This window comes from Lepidochelys kempii, chromosome 3 (genome assembly GCF_965140265.1).
Source record: "Lepidochelys kempii isolate rLepKem1 chromosome 3, rLepKem1.hap2, whole genome shotgun sequence".
NCBI lineage: Eukaryota > Metazoa > Chordata > Testudines > Cheloniidae > Lepidochelys > Lepidochelys kempii.
Genome location: NC_133258.1, coordinates 136,458,207 through 136,475,839, shown reverse-complemented (window position 1 = coordinate 136,475,839; position 17,633 = coordinate 136,458,207).

The following is a 17,633-nucleotide window of genomic DNA, read 5'->3' as shown; positions in this document are numbered from 1 at the left end:
TATTACCAGCAGGAGAGTGAGTTTGTGTGTGTGGTTTTTGGAGGGGGGTGAGGGAGTGAGAGAACCTGGATTTGTGCAGGAAATGGCCCACCTTGATTATCATACACATTGTGAAGAGAGTGGTCACTTTGGATGGGCTATTACCAGCAGGAGAGTGAATTTGTGTGGGGGGGCGGAGGGTGAGAAAACCTGGATTTGTGCTGGAAATGGCCCAACTTGATGATCACTTTAGATAAGCTATTACCAGCAGGACAGTGGGGTGGGAGGAGGTATTGTTTCATGGTCTCTGTGTGTATATAATGTCTTCTGCAGTTTCCACGGTATGCATCCGATGAAGTGAGCTGTAGCTCACGAAAGCTCATGCGCAAATAAATTGGTTAGTCTCTAAGGTGCCACAAGTACTCCTTTTCTTTTTGCGAATACAGACTAACACGGCTGTTACTCTGAAACCTCTCATTTTTGTGTATTCTAAGCTGAAATTTAGTCCTCAGAGGTTTTCTGAGACAGGGTCAGACTTTCAGTGCCTTCTGGGAATAGAATATTGCCCATGATTTCATTCCACTACTTAGTGGAATGTTTGCCCAAATTATAGAAAGAAATATCCAAATGATGTATAACATTAATATTGACTGTGTTGTGGTTAAAGAACAGCGTTTGAAGTGAGGAGATGCATCCTTCTGTATCTCAGATTCCCATTTGGAAAATGGGGTTACTAATACTAAAAGTTAATATGTACTTTGAGAGCTCTGACAAAAAATATTATATAAGTGTAAAGTATTGTATTATTGGCAGACACAATTATCATGTACATCATTGGGCAGAGAATTGTAATTTCTTTGCCAAGGACTTAACTGGTTTCTGGAATGGCAGACCTATCATTGATAACTGTTATGTCCTCTCTCATTTGATTCATAAATATTGTTCTCCTAAGCAGGGAAAATTGTATGCAGCCTTTCTTGACCTGAAATTGGCTTTTGATTCTATTGACAACGGTCATCTCTTGGAGAAATTTGCAAGAGACTGTCATAGACCCTCAGCTACTTTGTATCCTGAGAACCCTTCATCGTCAAATGGTAGCTAAAGTTAGGATAGGGCAGAAAAATGAGCTAATGGACCCTGTTCATCAGCGTTGCTTACTACTACAACTTTTCTTTTTTTAATTTTTATATTAATAAGGTGGTGACAACTTTAGAAGGGTTGTGTGTTTTCCTCCCAAATTTTTGAACCCATTTGTGCCAACCTTTCTTTATGCAGAAAAAATGGTTTTGCTGTCCTCAACTCCCCTGGGTTTGAAGCACATCTTAAAGGACTTTAGCTCTTTGTATCTGACCATAAGCTATCAGAAAACTAAAGTAATTGCCTTTGGCTGCAGACTAAGGCTGTATAAATGGATGATTGATGGCCATTATATTGAATAGGTCAGGTTTTTCCCCTATGTGTGAATTTCTTGTATATGTAATAGCCAGTGGGATAATTATATAGAGGCAGTAAAGAAGAAAGCCTTAAATTCTATGGAAGCAGTGCTCTGTTTCACTGTGGTCCACAAGGGGTAATCTAATCACTCAGGCTCTTAAATTTTCAAAGATAAAGCCTGTGTCCAAATTCTACATGATGCAGAAATCTGGGGCTGGGAGTATTTTAGCAAGTTAGAGGTTGTGCAAAACAAATCTGTTAAGGAGAATGCTCGGCCTCCTAAATTTTACCACAGCAGTTTTATTCAGGGCAGAGTTAGGGGATTGTGCTAGTACAAACAAGGCCCAATGCTTTTATATTAATTACTGACTCCATATTTGGCATATGAATCAACAGCGCCTTCCAAGGTTATGTCTGGAGGAACAGCTCAACAAGATATATACCCTAAAGTATACTGTTCTACCATTCTTTGAGCTTTTCAGAAATTGACTTGGGTAGGACTGTAGGTAAAAGTATAAAATGTTAATTAAGCTGCAAACAACTGGATATGGCAAATGTTCACACAGCAAATATGTCTCCTTGGCTTTCTAACTTAAATAATGTCCATGGTTACAGGAAATAATTGGATTGAATGTTAAGACTGTCCTTTAGCTCCATTCCTGTCCCAGATGTCTTTTACCACACCACCTCAGAAATTAAAATACTTGCTACATAGTGAAAATGTTTCAGTTAGATGGATCATTTTCCTACTTGCCTGGTCAGCCATAAAAATGAGAAAGTATATGAAGGAGGGGCTACTTTTGGCCATTATTTTTATATAATTTTAGAAGTGGTGATTTTAAAGGTGTAACTGATTTTAGAGAAGGATCATCTTGTTTTTTAATTTGTTCTTAACGTTTGTTGCTTTTTTCTGTTTGTTTTTGAGTTGTGTCAATTTAAAATTTGCATTTATTTATTGTGTTAAATGCAATGGCCTATGGCTAAGATGCTGTATTAATAAACATGATCACATAAATTATCTTTCAGGTTGGTTAGGTGGTGAAGACAAAAGTAAGCACTGGGCTACCTGGCTATCCCCAGAAGAAGATCCCCAGTGGAGAGTGTAGAATCAGGACATTGGGCTGTTCCCTGAAGGCAAGACCAGACTCAAGAGTGGGGAGAATGGGCCAGCTGGTTGGCTCTAGAAGATCAAACACACTTCCTCACCTTTAAGAATACAGAATGGCAGGTTGAGGGGTGCTGGAGCCTGTTGTGGGAGCAGATGTCATCTGTTCAAGTTCACTTTCTGCAAATATAGCATACTCAAATTTTACTAAATAAAAGTTACAGAAAAGCTAGTTTTTAGCTCCAGCACTTGAATATTGTGCTTGCCAAAGTGTATACTCAACTCAAGAATTCAAGAGGATTGATCACATGGTAATGATTATTTTCAGGCTTGATGACTTACATAGCTAACCAACAGAGTAGGAGTTGCAAATCAAGAATATTCCAACTTTATAACGTATCAGTGCATTAAGGGCCTGCTTCTGTTCTCCCTGAAGTCAACAGGAAAGCTTCCACTGACTTCACTGAGAAGAGGATGAGACCCAAAATGGGTAGATGTTCCAGATGTATGTGGTAATACTAAAGAATATCCAAAACTTAAAGGTGAGGGAGACAAAGAAAATGGCTGCTCACTGGCTACTATCAGACTAAATACCAAAAATAAAATTAATAATATTTAAACAGAAGTTTAATAATGCAATATGTTTCAAAGTTATTTAATAAAAAAACCTCACCCTGTAAGTTAAAACAGTGGTAATATAACCACATAAAATATTAAGACATTGCCTGAAATGATATTAAATAATTATCAATTGCAAAATGGTCATTATGTTTGTATGAAAATGACATTTGTTAAATGATGATTCATTAAATGCCGCCCCCATTCCTTGGTCCCTCCTACAGAAGTTGACATCAAATATCAGTTATGTTACCTGCTAATTGTTACATAACTAGGATGTAGAACTATATTTTCCTCTCATTACCCGAGAGTTTTTCCCTTGCCCCTCCAATTGTCTGTCATACCTGCTTGTTGAGTCTTGTCTTAATTTGGACTACATACTATTCAGGACAGGTTCTGTCTTTGAGAGCTGGCCAGAGAACAGCAATTCTGTTTCATGGAAGTGTGTGTTAGGGCACTCACCTTGGGAGGTTCAAGACCTGGTCTTCCTTATTCAGAGCAGAGTTTTTTATCACAGATGTTCTAAATAAGGCAGGTAGAATAAGGCTGCAAACCTGGGTCTTCCCTGTCTCAGGCCAGTGACCTAACCACCAAGCTATAGAGCTGTGATCCCCAAACTTTTCTTCTCGTGCCCCCTCTTATGGAAATGGAAAGTGTCCACGCCACCCCCAGTCCAGGAGTGGAGTTGTAGCCGGACTGGGGACCAGTGGCCAGTAGCAGGGGGCCTGGGAGCGGAGCTAGGGCTGCGGCTGGGCGTTGGGGACAGGATTGGGGTCAGAGTGGAGCTGTGGGCAGAGCAGGGCTGGATGGCCCTGCCATGTCCCCTCACCGATGTTCCTCCATGCTGCCCCAATTGGGTGTATCCCACAGTTTGGGGACCACTGTTATAGAGTCAGTCTCTTGTTCTGTCCGTGACAAACTGACATTATACCTTATTGAATTAGGGTGAATGCCTTTGGGATACTTTGTATTAAAAATGCTGTTGCGTATTCATTATTATGGCACTGTATATACCTTTTCTAGTAGGGAGGGGTATGCTAATGTTCTTCCTGTATTACCAGCCCTTTGAAACCACCCTGGAGGATCGGAGGGAGGGACACACACACACACACACACACGATTCTCCATGGACCAACAGACAAAGATAGCATATTTTGGATAAATAGCCTGGTTTTCAACTGGCTCATGGCCGCCTTCCTGATCCAGCAAATGGTCAGGATGCCTGTTTCATGTAGGGCCTCAATGCTTTGGAAAGGGTTGGAAGTACTGGGACTACTGAGGCATCACAAGAATGGGTGCTTGTTCTGAACTGAATCTATTATGAATTTGTGACCACAAGGAATCCCCTGGGGTGGGCCTTTGAAGGACTGTTCCTGCCAGAATCTATGTTAGGGTTGGGGTGAAGTCTGGTAAGGTATTTAGCCTGTGTTTATATTCTTTTAATATGTTTTCCCCGTAGTTTTTTTACCTTAATAGGAAGTGCTGTTTGGTATTTATATCTGTAGCAATTACACCTGTTACCCATCTCTGAAGAGGAAGCAAACAGGTGTGCTGGGCAACCTGTGTGTGCTGGGAATAACAAGGTGAAGGCAGGGACCTGTGCAGCTTGGAGATACACCAGTCAGAAGGGAAAGAGATGCACATCTCCACCCAAGAGAGGTGATGGCCAGGAGAGCCAGAAGCCAGAGAGCAGGTGCCCTTGCTGAGGAGGAATACTGGTGCATTTGTCCTGAACTTTGACACTCATTTTGCTGAAATTTAATACATACCTGAATTAATTAATACAAATATATTAATAGTTGTAATAGTATTTGCATTAGCATCTGTGTTTATTATTAATCAATTTATTTTATCTTGTCATTTGGACATTGGTTCAAGAGCTAGACTGAAACTACCAACTCAGCTCACACAGTCTCAGCTACTTTGGGTCGGTAGTGATTTGAGTCAGCAGTACCAACCTGGGCTAATTTGAGCCCATGAGATAAAGGCCCCTTATCCATTACCAATCCTCTCAGCAATGCAGTCTATATCAAATTTACCTGTTTAACTGAAGTCCATAAGGATGAAAAATGTACCACAGTTACGTAAGGGCTGAATCTTGATCCAACATCCTGAAGTCTTTCCATTGACTTCAGTGGGCACTAAAACATTTAAGTGTTGGTGGGTGATAAACTCAATTATAAAACCAAATGTATTTTTCCATTTAAGACAGACACATGCCTTTAAATGGTAGCTTTGCATGCCAAGTTTCAGACAAAAGAAAATTGTATGTGACTGTCAGAAAAATACCAAAGAGCCTGAAACAGTGAAAGTTACTGACAACTTCAACCCTGTGAACAAACCGTTCTATCATTGTACCTGTGAACAAACAGTTCTATCATTCTGTTTTGAATTCTCCTCTTGGAACAGCATTAAAGCTGTACTTGTGGAAGAGTTCAACATCAAAAGACTACCCCTTTAATATGGCTTCCAGAAAACATTTAAGGAACAAATGTGTTCTTGCTACAATGTTTCCTAAACTTTTTGAAGTTACCAAACAAGCCACACTGGGGAGATGCTTGGATATCCGATATGATGTTGAGATTTTTAAACAATGCATGTTACTTACAGGTATTTGCACTGTCTGTTTTCTAAATGTCAGTAGCCTAATTAAAACTTTTATAATTATTACACAGAGTTTTATATATCTACTGTTTCTGCCCTTGCCATTTGAAGCTCCAGTATATCATCGTGAGCCTCCCTGGCAGCCCGATTTAATCCAAAACCTGTTTATTGCTTAGTGATGTACAATATGTAATAAGACATTGCATTAGAGCAGAGTACTGTGACAAGTACTAGAGCATTTTGGTAAATGACAGAACCGTAGAGAGTACCTATTTTCCATTTCACATCTGGCATATCCTTAAAAAGAAATGTTGCACGATAAAGTTAAAATACTCAGTGTTGATTTTTGCCACTGATTCTTATTCTATTTTCCAAGTGTTAAAATAAAAATAAAATGTACTGCTTATGATGTTTTGTGAGGTTTTTTTTTTGTGTGTTACATTTTAGTTTAAAAAGACCTTTTCTAATTATATACTTGCTTTTCTTCTCTTTTCTTTTTTCCTTTTCTGGTCCTTTGCCAGTTTTAAATACTAAATTAAGTTGGGGTACTGACCATCCCTGTGTAATTGACTTTGTACAAAACAGCATTTGTTGCTAAGTGATGATGAGCATGTAACGAGGCATCAAAAACAGCAGCAAGAATAAACAGTTCATTAGGTGCTTATTTCAGATTGTTGACTCTGTAGAGTTGCTCTGTGCAGAGATGGTGCTCTCCTCATAGCTAGGTTGTGACTCAGAAACTCTTATTTCTATCTCAGACCCTTGATGCCACTCTGAAGGCATAAAGAGATGACAAAGGGACATGATACACCCTTTGGGTTCTATGGTTGGTGTAAAGCTGCCATAAAAGGTCTCACACCTGACCTCTCTCACTATAAGCGCCATGCTGGGTTGTTTCAGGGGAGTGAGGTGGTGTGGGAGGAGCGTGCTGTGGTTCTGGTAATGCCAATTTCCAGTTGGCCCCCTGCACATCACAGGCAGCTGAGTAGAAGTTTGAGAAGCCCTGAGGCTGCTTCAAGTTATGCTAGAGGCCAGGCAGGCTGTCAACAGGACAGAGAACGGGAGAGGCACAGAGAACATGTAGTTTGTGGTTAATATTCAATAACCATTAAAATAAAAATTTTGAGGAAAGGTATTGATGAAAATGCTGCAGAAATGTCTGCACAAAGACATAAAACGGGTCCATTTCAAACTCTGATCTGCAAAGAGTTGTGAAATTTCCTTGTAAAACAGCTTTTCCTCTTTGTGCTCAGCTCTGGTGATAAGTCATTCTGTGTATGAATGTGCCAAAAACATTCTGACAAATGCCCTACTTCAGGAAAGTATCCCTATTCAGGAAAGCATTTAAGAGCATGATTGAATGTCACTCAAGTCAATGGGATTTAAGTGAGTGCTTAAGTGCTTTCCTGAACAGTAGTCAAAAATTGTGATATCTGCTCGATATGCTAAGCAGTTGAAAGGATAAGTAAGACAATCAGCCAATATATGCAAGGTCACTACAGCAGTTTCCTTTCTAGACTCACCCACAGTGTCCTGAGTTTACTGCTTCCTTTAGAACTTACTGTTCACATTTCTAGGAAGCGATCAAATAAACACCACTCATTTTATCTCCTGGAAAGTACAGCTGCGTTAACCTCATCTGTATTTCAAACAATTCCCAGAGCATGTTTGCAAACAATAAATATAGCTAGAGACAACTAGCTAGCAACATGTTTCAGAACCTGACATATCCACTTGTCTGGAGAAGTGGGGATTGATAGCAGCCTTCAACTACCTGAAGTGGGGAGGGTTCCAAAGAGGATGGAACTAGGCTGTTCTCAGTGGTGGCAGATGACAGAGCGAGGAGCAGTGGTCTCAAGTTGCAGTGGGAGAGGTCTAGGTTGGATATTAGGAAAAACTATTTCACTAGGAGAGCGGTGAAGCACTGGAGTAGGTTACCTAGGGAGGTGGTGGAATCTCCATCATTAGAGGTTTTAAGGCCCGGCTTAACAAAGCCCTGGCTGGAATGATTTAGTGGAGGATTGGTCCTGCTTTGAGCAGGGGGTTGGACTAGATGACCTCTTGAGGTCTCTTCAACCCTAATCTTCTATGATTCTATAGAGAGAGAAAATCAAAGGCCTTAACTTCAAAATAGCCTAATAGTGAAGGTAGCTTTGGTATAGTCTAATTGGGTTTGTGCCATGGGAAATACTTGTTAGTGTGTAATTCAGGAAAATGGGTATTTCCAGAAAAATCCTTATGGCAGAAAGACAGAGAGAGAGTAAGCTTATTTGTAATAGCACTAGATTTTTAATGTAAATAAGAACTTGTTTATAAGAATATCATACCCACATTCAGAAAGATCAAACCCGATGACCTGGTTTATTGTAGGCTAATTAGCCTCATATAAATCCAGGGCAACTGAATGGAAAACTTGATATAGGAGTCAATCAATAAAGAAGTAAAAGATGGTAATATAATTAATGCCAATCAACATGGCTTATGGAGCACAGGTCTTGTCAAAGAAACTAATTTATTTTTTGATGAGATTTCAAATTTGGTTTTAAAGTTAACTGAACATAGGTAACATATTTAGACTTTTGTAAAGAGGTTGACTTAGTATTGCATGGCTAAATAATTAGTGCTACACAATATCATTAAAACACGTGTTAAATGGGTTAAGAACGTGCTAATTGACACACATCAAAGTGGTTGTGAATGGGGAATCATCATTGAATGGAGGTATTTCTTGTGGGGTCCTACAGGGATGGACTAGACCCAGTGCTATTCAACATTTTCATCTGTGAATTGGAAAAATAGTGGGTGACAAAAGATTAGTGGAGTGGTAAATAATGATAAGACCTGGGTAATCACACAGAGCAATCTGGGTTGATTGGTAAGCTGGACCCAATAAGCAAAATGGAACAAGGAATACAGGCCATAACAACAGAATGGGGGACTGTTTCTTATCTTAGCAAGCAGTGGCTCTGGAAAGGATTTAGGAGTCATAGTGAACAAACAACGGTGGCAAAAAGGGCTTAGATGTATAAACAGGGGAGTAGTTGTCAAGGTTCCTTCCCCACTCTGAACTCTAGGGTACAGATGTGGGGACCTGCATGAAAGACCCCCTAAGCTTATTCTTACCAGTTTAGATTAAAAACTTCCTCAAGGTACAAACTTTGCCTTGTCCTTGACCCTATGCTGCCACCACCAAGCGTGTTAAACAAAGAACAGGGAAAAGAGCTCACTTAGAGGCGTCTTTCTCCCCAGAATATCCCCCCAAGCCCTACACCCCCTTTCCTGGGGAAGGCTTGATAAAAATCCTCACCAATTTGCATAGGTGAACTCAGACCCAAACCCTTGGATCTTAAGAACAATGAAAAAGGAATCAGGTTCTTAAAAGAAGAATTTTAATTAAAGAAAAAGTAAAAAATCACCTCTGTAAAATCAGGATGGTAAATACCTTACAGGGTAATCAGATTCAAAACATAGAGAATCCCTCTAGGCAAAACCTTAAGTTACAAAAGGACACAAAAACAGGAATATACATTCCATTCAGCACAACCTATTTTACCAGACATTTAATAAAGGGAAATTTAACACATTTCTAGCTAGATTACCTACTAACTTAACAGAAGTTCTGAAGAGCATTCCTGACCTGTTCCCAGCAAAAGCATCACACAGACAGACAGACAGACCCTTTGTTCCTCCCTCCCCCTCCAGCTTTGAAAGTATCTTGTCTCCTCATTGGTCATTTTGGTCAGGTGCCAGTGAGGTTATCCTAGCTTCTTAACCCTTTACAGGTGAATGGGTTTTGCCTCTGGCCAGGAGGGATTTTATAGTTCTGTATACAGAAAGGTGGTTACCCTTCCCTTTATATTTATGACAGTAATGAATAGGAATGGGGGGGGATTAAGTGTACCTCCATGGGGAAAAAATACCACAGACTCTAATCTATTGGAGAAAGGCATAACAAGAACCAATGCCTGCAAGTTAAAGGAAGACAAATGGAAATTAGAAATAAGGTACAAGCTGTTAAACGATGAGGGTGATTAACCATTGAAATAAACTACGAAGGGAAGTGGTGGATTCTCCAGATTTCTCTTGAAATCTTCAGATCAAGACTGCATGCCTTTATAGAAGATATGGTTTAGTCAAACACAAATTGTTGGGCTCAGTTCAGGTATAACTGGATGAAATTTAATGGTTTATGTCAGTGGTTCTTAACCTGGGGCACATATACCCCCCTCAGGGGTCTGCAGAGGTCAGGGGGTATATCAACGCATCTAGATATTTGCCTAGTTTACAACAGGCTACATAAAAAGCACTAGTAAAGTCAGTACAAACTAAAATTTCATACAGACAATGACTTGTTACTGTTCTATATACCATGTCAGTGGTTCTCAAACTGTGGTTGAGTTCATTTTAATGGGGTTTCCAGGACCAGAGTTAGACTTGCTGGGGTCCAGGGCAGAAAGCCAAAGCCTGAGACCTGCTGCACGGGGCTGCAGCAAAGCCCAAGTTTTAAAGTGAGGTGAAACTTGGGATACACAAAACTCCTAAAACAGGTAGTAGTCCGTAAAGGTTGAGAGCCACTGGTTTACGGTATACACGGAATCAGATTAAATAATCTAATGATCCCCTTTGGCCTTAAAATTCTATGAATCAGTGAACTACTCACATGAATAATGGTGTGATTCACAAGGTTGATAAGGTAATACCTTTTATGAGACCAACTTCTGTTGCTGAGAGAGATGAGCTTTCCAAGTTTACACACACCCCTTCTTCAGACCGGTCTCTCTCTCACCAAGAGAAGTTGGTCAGATAAACACATTACCTCACCCACCTTGTCTCTCTAATGTCCTGCGACCAACACAATAAATAATAGTTTGTAGATTTGGTCTGTTCGGGTCAGTCTTTGGTTTCACAGAAACCAATGGCAAACTTCCATTGATTTTAATAGGGCAAGATCTGTTCCTTCCCTACAGTTACTATCCTACCACGGATGACTCTCCCACAAGTGGTCATTATTATGGCTAACATAAATAAAAGTGAACTTTAAAAAAAGCCAAACAAAAAAGGTAATCTTCCAGATATCATTAGTAATCTCTTTCTTTTTTCTAGCTTCAGCATATTGTAAACTTCCCACTTAAATGTGCACAAATGCATTTTATGGATTAAATAGTTCTTGGACGGAGCCCTTGAAAATAAAGAGTATTCTCAGATTTATATCCTGGGGAAATAACTGATATGAGAATGTGGATGTAATGGGTGAAGTGGGTTGTGGGGATTATAGAAATGACAGCTTTACATTATTAAAATCTGGAAGATAAATATTTAATATCATTTATGGAATTTTTGAATGTTATTATCTATAGTATAGAAGAATTCTAATTAGCAATGCTCCTGGTTCAAAATGTCCTGTTAATTTCAATATTAACCCATAAATATATTTAAATAAAACAGATTGTATTGCATGGAGTTTAGAAATTTCAGTGTGGGTAGTGGTAGTGCAAAAACACCTAATTAGCCCCTGCCCCCTCGGCTCCAATCAGGGGAAACAGATTGCGGCTGATGGAAAAGGCTTGATGCTGGCCTGCGGATTGGCAACACCTGCTGGCCTGACAAGCCAAGGGCTACAAAGTCTGGGTGGGAGCCAGAAGGCTGGGGGCAGCCAGGGAACTGGTGGTCTTGTAGCTGAATGCTGCCTCTGCCTGTAAAAGAGGTTGAATAATCCTGTAAAGCTTGTAAATAGATAAACACTGGTGGTGGGATAACTGTAGCTAAATGACAACATGAGTGTTGCACAACCCTGAAGCCTCTCTGAGCCTTATTCGGGGCAACAAGCGGGCCCCAGGAAGAGGGGCGGGTCATGGACCCTGTTACAGAAACAGAAATTTTATATAATTTCAATATGCATATATGTATCAGTGTTCCATCATTTTAAGAGCTGTTGACAGTAAATGGAAAATGAGAAATAAGTTATATTTAGAGGTATTTCTGCCTATTTTATATTTTTAACCATTCTTCCTTCCCTTATTTTTAATACTTGGGTCAATAGCACCATAGCTTTGTTTCATAAGATTCAGTGTGCTCATGCTGCTTATTCCTCACCTAAAATGATTACTTTTCCCTCCATATCAACTGACTACGATGTCACAAATGTGACTTTAATGAGTTATTAAATGAAAGGATCTGATGGACTGTAGAAAAGGAAGGAGCAGTTTTCATGAAAATTTCTGTAATATAAATGGAAGAGAAATAGAGCAAAATCTGCAGATCTGCAGAAAGTGTTTAAAAGATGAGGGTTTAATGCTCAGTTTTGTTCCATGTGTATTTATTGTCTTTGCATTATAAGGCCCTAATTCTGTATTTCTTGTGCAATCACAGCTCCCACAGACTTCCTTACCTGACCAATCCTATTCTTTTTCTATAGGTCCATAAGGTTCAATGGACAGTCAAATGGTGCAGTTCCTCTGCATGGAGAGAGGGACAGAATGCCAGCGATCAGCACCCCCTGCATGCTACACCTTTTGCAGCACAGAGAGAGGTCTTTGGGGGGTAATGCAGTTGTGAATCTCCAACTACAAGGACCAGCTGCTTGAGACCCTCCTTACAAAGTTTGCAATTCCTTCTCCCACCTCCAAACCAATGTCTGGAGATCTTACTGCTTCCATGAGGCTGCAGCAACAGATGCAGAGTTGTTGCACCATTGCTCAGAAGCCTGGAGTAGGGAAGATTCACACTCCCTCCACATACTAGTGGAACTCTCTTGCAGAATGCTATAAGCAGAAACCAGAATTAGGCCCTAAATTTAGCTTTCTTTAATATCACTTTGAGGGAATCATGCCATCTGCCAACAGAGGTGGCTTTAAAATGCCTCTGTGAGAGCTCCCATATGCTGTGGATGAGGAGAGGATGAAAACAAAATAGTTGGGGTTAGTTTATTTAATCTGACTGTTTATAGGGATAGTTAGTCTAGATAATTCATCATTGATTTTTATAATGGCTGAAAAGTTCCTTTGCAAACTTGCCCGTTAAGTCTGTATTCAGGCTACACATACCATTGGACTATATATGTTCATATTCATATCACTGGCACCTTAAAGACTAACAGATTTATTTCAGCATAAGCTTTCGTGGGTAAAAAACCCACTTCAGATGCATCAAGTGGGTTTTTTACCCACGAAAGCTTACACCCAAATAAATCTGTTAGTCTTTAAGGTGCCACCGGACTCCTTGTTGTTTTTGTGGATACAGACTAACACGGCTACCCGCTGATATTATTCATATCACTGTTAGCCTCACTATCCTTGCCCATTCCCAAGTTCTTTACACTTTCTCGTTGGGTCTTGTCTTAAGTAGACCCTGATCTTGCAAAAGGATATGGGTGGACCCCAGAGGGGCTCCATGTGCACACAAAGGTCACCCTGAACTGTTCTCTCCAGGATTCTGGCCCAGATTGTAAAATCCTCATGGAAGGTACCATGATTTAATAAGGCCTGGTCTACATGAGAAAATTAGGTTGGCGTAACTAAGATGCTCAGGGGTGTGAAAAATCCACACCCTTAAGTGACATAGTCAAGCTGACCAAAGTGCCCACGTGAACAGCGCTAGGACAACAGAAAAATTCTTAGAATTAGAACCCCTCCTGTCAGCGTAGGCAGTGTCCACATTGAAGCGGTACAGCGGGGCAACTGTGCCGCTGCAGTGTTTTAAGTGTAGACAAGCCCTAAGTGTTGCAGCACTTAGCGGAATGGCGTCCCAGTCCTGAGTGGGGCTTGATTCTTCCTCTTCCAACACAGACACATCATGCTGTCTGTTAAGGATTCTTAGTGTAGTCCACTAAGAATATTTCTCTAATCAAAAGTGCTGTAATTAGACCTACAGATAGAGGAAATTAATGCAGTAGGGTGAGAATCATCCCTGTGCAGTGGGCCAGTGGAACACCCACTTGAACCTATAGGTTCAGATCCTGAAAATACCAGCAAATGTGAGTACTTTTATGCAAATTAAGTGGTGCATATGCCTTGTGCTAGCCCTTTGCAGTGAATTTTGCTCTGTTTGCATATTACTGCATGCACCACTGATGTCACAGAATATGCCAAAAATAATGTCCAATATTAATTGTAATAAAATAACTTTATTATATTTCCTTCCTCTCTAAAAGATAAACAATATAGATAAATATTTAATTAAAACATCTATATTATGAAATATAGATATTCTAGTAATCTAGTAAGTACTTTGTAATAGAGACTGTCACATACATTATTTAACAGACATCTGATTCATTAGAACGTAAGAACAGCCATACTGGGTCAGATCAAAGGTCCATCTAGCCCAGTATCCTGTCTTCAGACAGAGGCCAATGTCAGGTGCCCCAGAGGGAATGAACAGAACAGGTAATCATCAAGTGATCCATCCCCTGTCGCCCGTTCCCAGCTTCTGGCAAGCAGAGGCTAGGGACACCATCCCTGCCCATCCTGGCTAATAGCCGTTAATGGACCTATCCTCCATGAATTTATCTAATTCTTTTTTTTGAATCCTGATATAGTCTTGGCTTCACAACATCCTCTGGCAAGGATTTCCACAGGTTAGCTGTGCATTGTATAAAAAAAAATACTTCCTTTTGTTTGTTTTAAACCTGATGCCTATTCATTTCATTTTGGTGACCCCTAGTTCTTGTGTTATGAGCACTGTTCCCTCTAAGCTGTGCGTATGCGCGCACACACAGATCTTAAACATGGCGAAACCCCGCAAGCACTCCAGCTTCGGTGGTGGCTTTTCTTTTTTTTCTTTTTTTTTTTTTTGCTTCAGTGGCAGCACGGTGTGCACACGGCCTGTTAAAAATTAGAGGGACCATTGGTTATGAGAAGGAGTATTTACTTTCTCCACACGAGTCATGATTTTATAGACCTCTGCATATTCCCCCCTTAGTCATCTCTTTTCCAAGCTGAAAAGTCCCAGTCTTATTAATCACTCCTCATTTGGAAGCCGTTCCAAATCCCTAATCATTTTTGTTGTCCTTTTCTAAACCTATTCCAATTCCAATATATCTTTTTTGAGTTGGGGCAACCACATCTGCACGTAGTATTCAAGCTGTGGGCGTACCATGGATTTATATAGTGGCAATGTGCTATTTTCTGTCTGATTATCTATCCCTTTCTTACTGATTCCCAACATTCTGTTCGTTTTTTTGACTGCCGCTGCACGTTGAGTGGATGTTTTCGGAGAACTATCCACAAAGACTCCAAGATCTCATTCTTGAGTGGTAACAGCCAATTTAGACCCCATGATTTTATATGTATAGTTGGGATGATGTTTTCCAATGTGCGTTACTTTGCATTTATTGACATTGAATTTCATCTGCCATTTTGTTGCCCAGTCACCCGATTTTGTGAGATCCTTTTGTAGCTCTTCGCAGTCTGCCTGGGACTTAACTATCTTGAGTAGTTTTGTATCATCTGCAAATTTTGCCACCTCACTATTTACCCATTTTTCCAGATCATTTATGAATATGTTGAACAGTACTGGTCCCAGACCTCTGGGGAACATCACCATTTTCCTCTCTCCATTCTGAAACTGACCATTTATTCCTATCCTTTGTTTCCTATCTTTTAGCCAGTTACCAATCAGCAACCAAAGTCAGGCTTACTGGCCTGTACTTGCCGGGATCACCTCTGGAGTCCATTTAAAAATGTATTCCTGATTGTAATTATTCATTGTTTAATATTCAGGTCATCCAAACAGTAGTTATTATCGCCAGGCATTTCCTTGGATTGATGATGCCTTTCACACCTAGTTTACAGGGTCATTAATCTGTATGATTAATCATCATTATTGCTTAAAGATTTAATTTCCAATGTAAAATAAGCTCACCTGTTTGGAAATAAAAACTGGAGCTCTGTGAAACCACATGTATTTTAGTGCACACCCTACAACAATCTTCAACTTGGATTTCCCTACTCATTATCAATAGGATTTATTGTTAACTGTTTAGTCCCCCTGAACAAGTGGGCAAGGCTATTCAAAGCTTTTGTTGTGTCTGTTAACTGGTGGCCAGACAACTTGACACTAGAGTGGATTTAACAGGATGAGCTAACAACCAGAAACCTATTGAGGCACAATCTGTTATTTAAGATATGCTTGTGTCTGAGCAATGAACATCAGATCAGGATTCATTACTGCCCACAATTTGGTATGACCATGTGGGGAAGGAAGTTTACATCTCTTATTCTGGCCTTTTCAGTCAGTAGAGTATAGACCTTATATATTTGTTCCCAAAGAACCAATTGAAGCTGATAACATTTTTTGTGCAGAGAGAGAAGGGATGGCTATTGTGAAAAGTCATTCAAGAACTGGACATCTAATAGTACTATATCAAATAGTAGAGGTGATTGTTAACACCTTTCAATCTAAATTTTGTATATATTCCTAATTAATCTCATCAGGGATTTTCTGACTAAATGATTTTTCAGTAGAAAATGCAGTTTCTGTAAACTGCAGATTTTCCACAGGAAGATTTCAATTTTGCTGAATTTTTCCAGTTTTCCATTGGGGAAAATCCAAAGTGTTTCTTTTGAGACAGTTCAACATTAAATTACATGTGTCTAAGGTGCCATGGTGCTTCATGGGAATTGTAGTTTGATGCTTCATGCCCCCATTCTGTCCTATGGGCCAGGTTCCTTGTCTGGACCGCATATCCCATTATGCATTGAGGTCTCCCCTCTGACCAAGCTTCAAAGTGCATCATGTAAAATGTCATCCAGCTAAGGAACCTGGCTGCTCTTTCAATGACACTTAATGACTCAATGGCGATTTTCAACTCATTTTCAAATGTGAAAGATAATTTAGGAATTTTTTGCTCCCCGTTTATCTATAATAGAAATAGATGTGAAAGGATCCAGAAGGCAACAAACAGCTGCCAAAAGAGAGTTGTGGCTGTAGAGGAAAAGGAAGAAGCTAGCAGATCTAGTTCAAGGTGTCTGAAAATCAAAAAGATCTGCATGGGCAAAGAGGAGGAAGAGGCTTTTTGGAGGACACTATGTAAACAGTTGTGGCTAGTGTATGATGATGGTTCGTCAGATTCTTAATTTACCGATCTGTAGGTGTTATTCTTTATTAACATATTCTGGAATTTGAATGAGAGCAATTATCCTTAATGAACTAACCAGGAGTATGGGCTTAAGAGCTGGGAGAGCCCTCAACATTGACTGACTGAGGCAGTGGTCTATCCAAGAAAGTGGCTGTCTTATGACAGCCTCTCAGCCCTGCAGTCACTCAACAGACGCCTCAAAAATAGGATTGACCCTGTCTGCGTTTTTTAGATCTATGGCTGTGATAAACTACTCTGTCTCTTTGAACTTCCTGGACTTGACACTTCATGCCTGATTACTCTGGCTGGCTGCACTATGGAGCATAAGATACAGTTTTAATATTCATACTGATCAAAAAAAACTGAAGAAACTCAAAACGAATGTTAACCTTTCCTTTTTTAAAATTTTACAGCCTTTTCTGTTCAGTGAATCTGACAAGCAACTCAGATTTCATTGGAAAACTTCAGACAACAAGCTAGATTTCGGTTCCATTTATCACTACAAAGGTACCATATTTCCTCAGGAAATTTGAGTTAATCAGTTATGATCTGTTTCATAATTCCTGTAGAAAATACCACTGCATTTTTTTTATTGTATCCTTGGTTCAGGAGTAAACTCCCACTTTGTGCTAGTGCAGGGCTAGCAATCATTTCTTCTTTCTTTTTCCAGGGTTTCTTTAACTCAGAAAAGGCAGGTGCCTCAGAGACTTTTCAACGCTAAATCCTGTCGTTTGTAAAATGTGCATTTCTCCTCTGTGCCGAGCGTTCTTCAGAGAGAAACTTTCATGTCTTTTACAGTGTGTACTGCAGTATTCA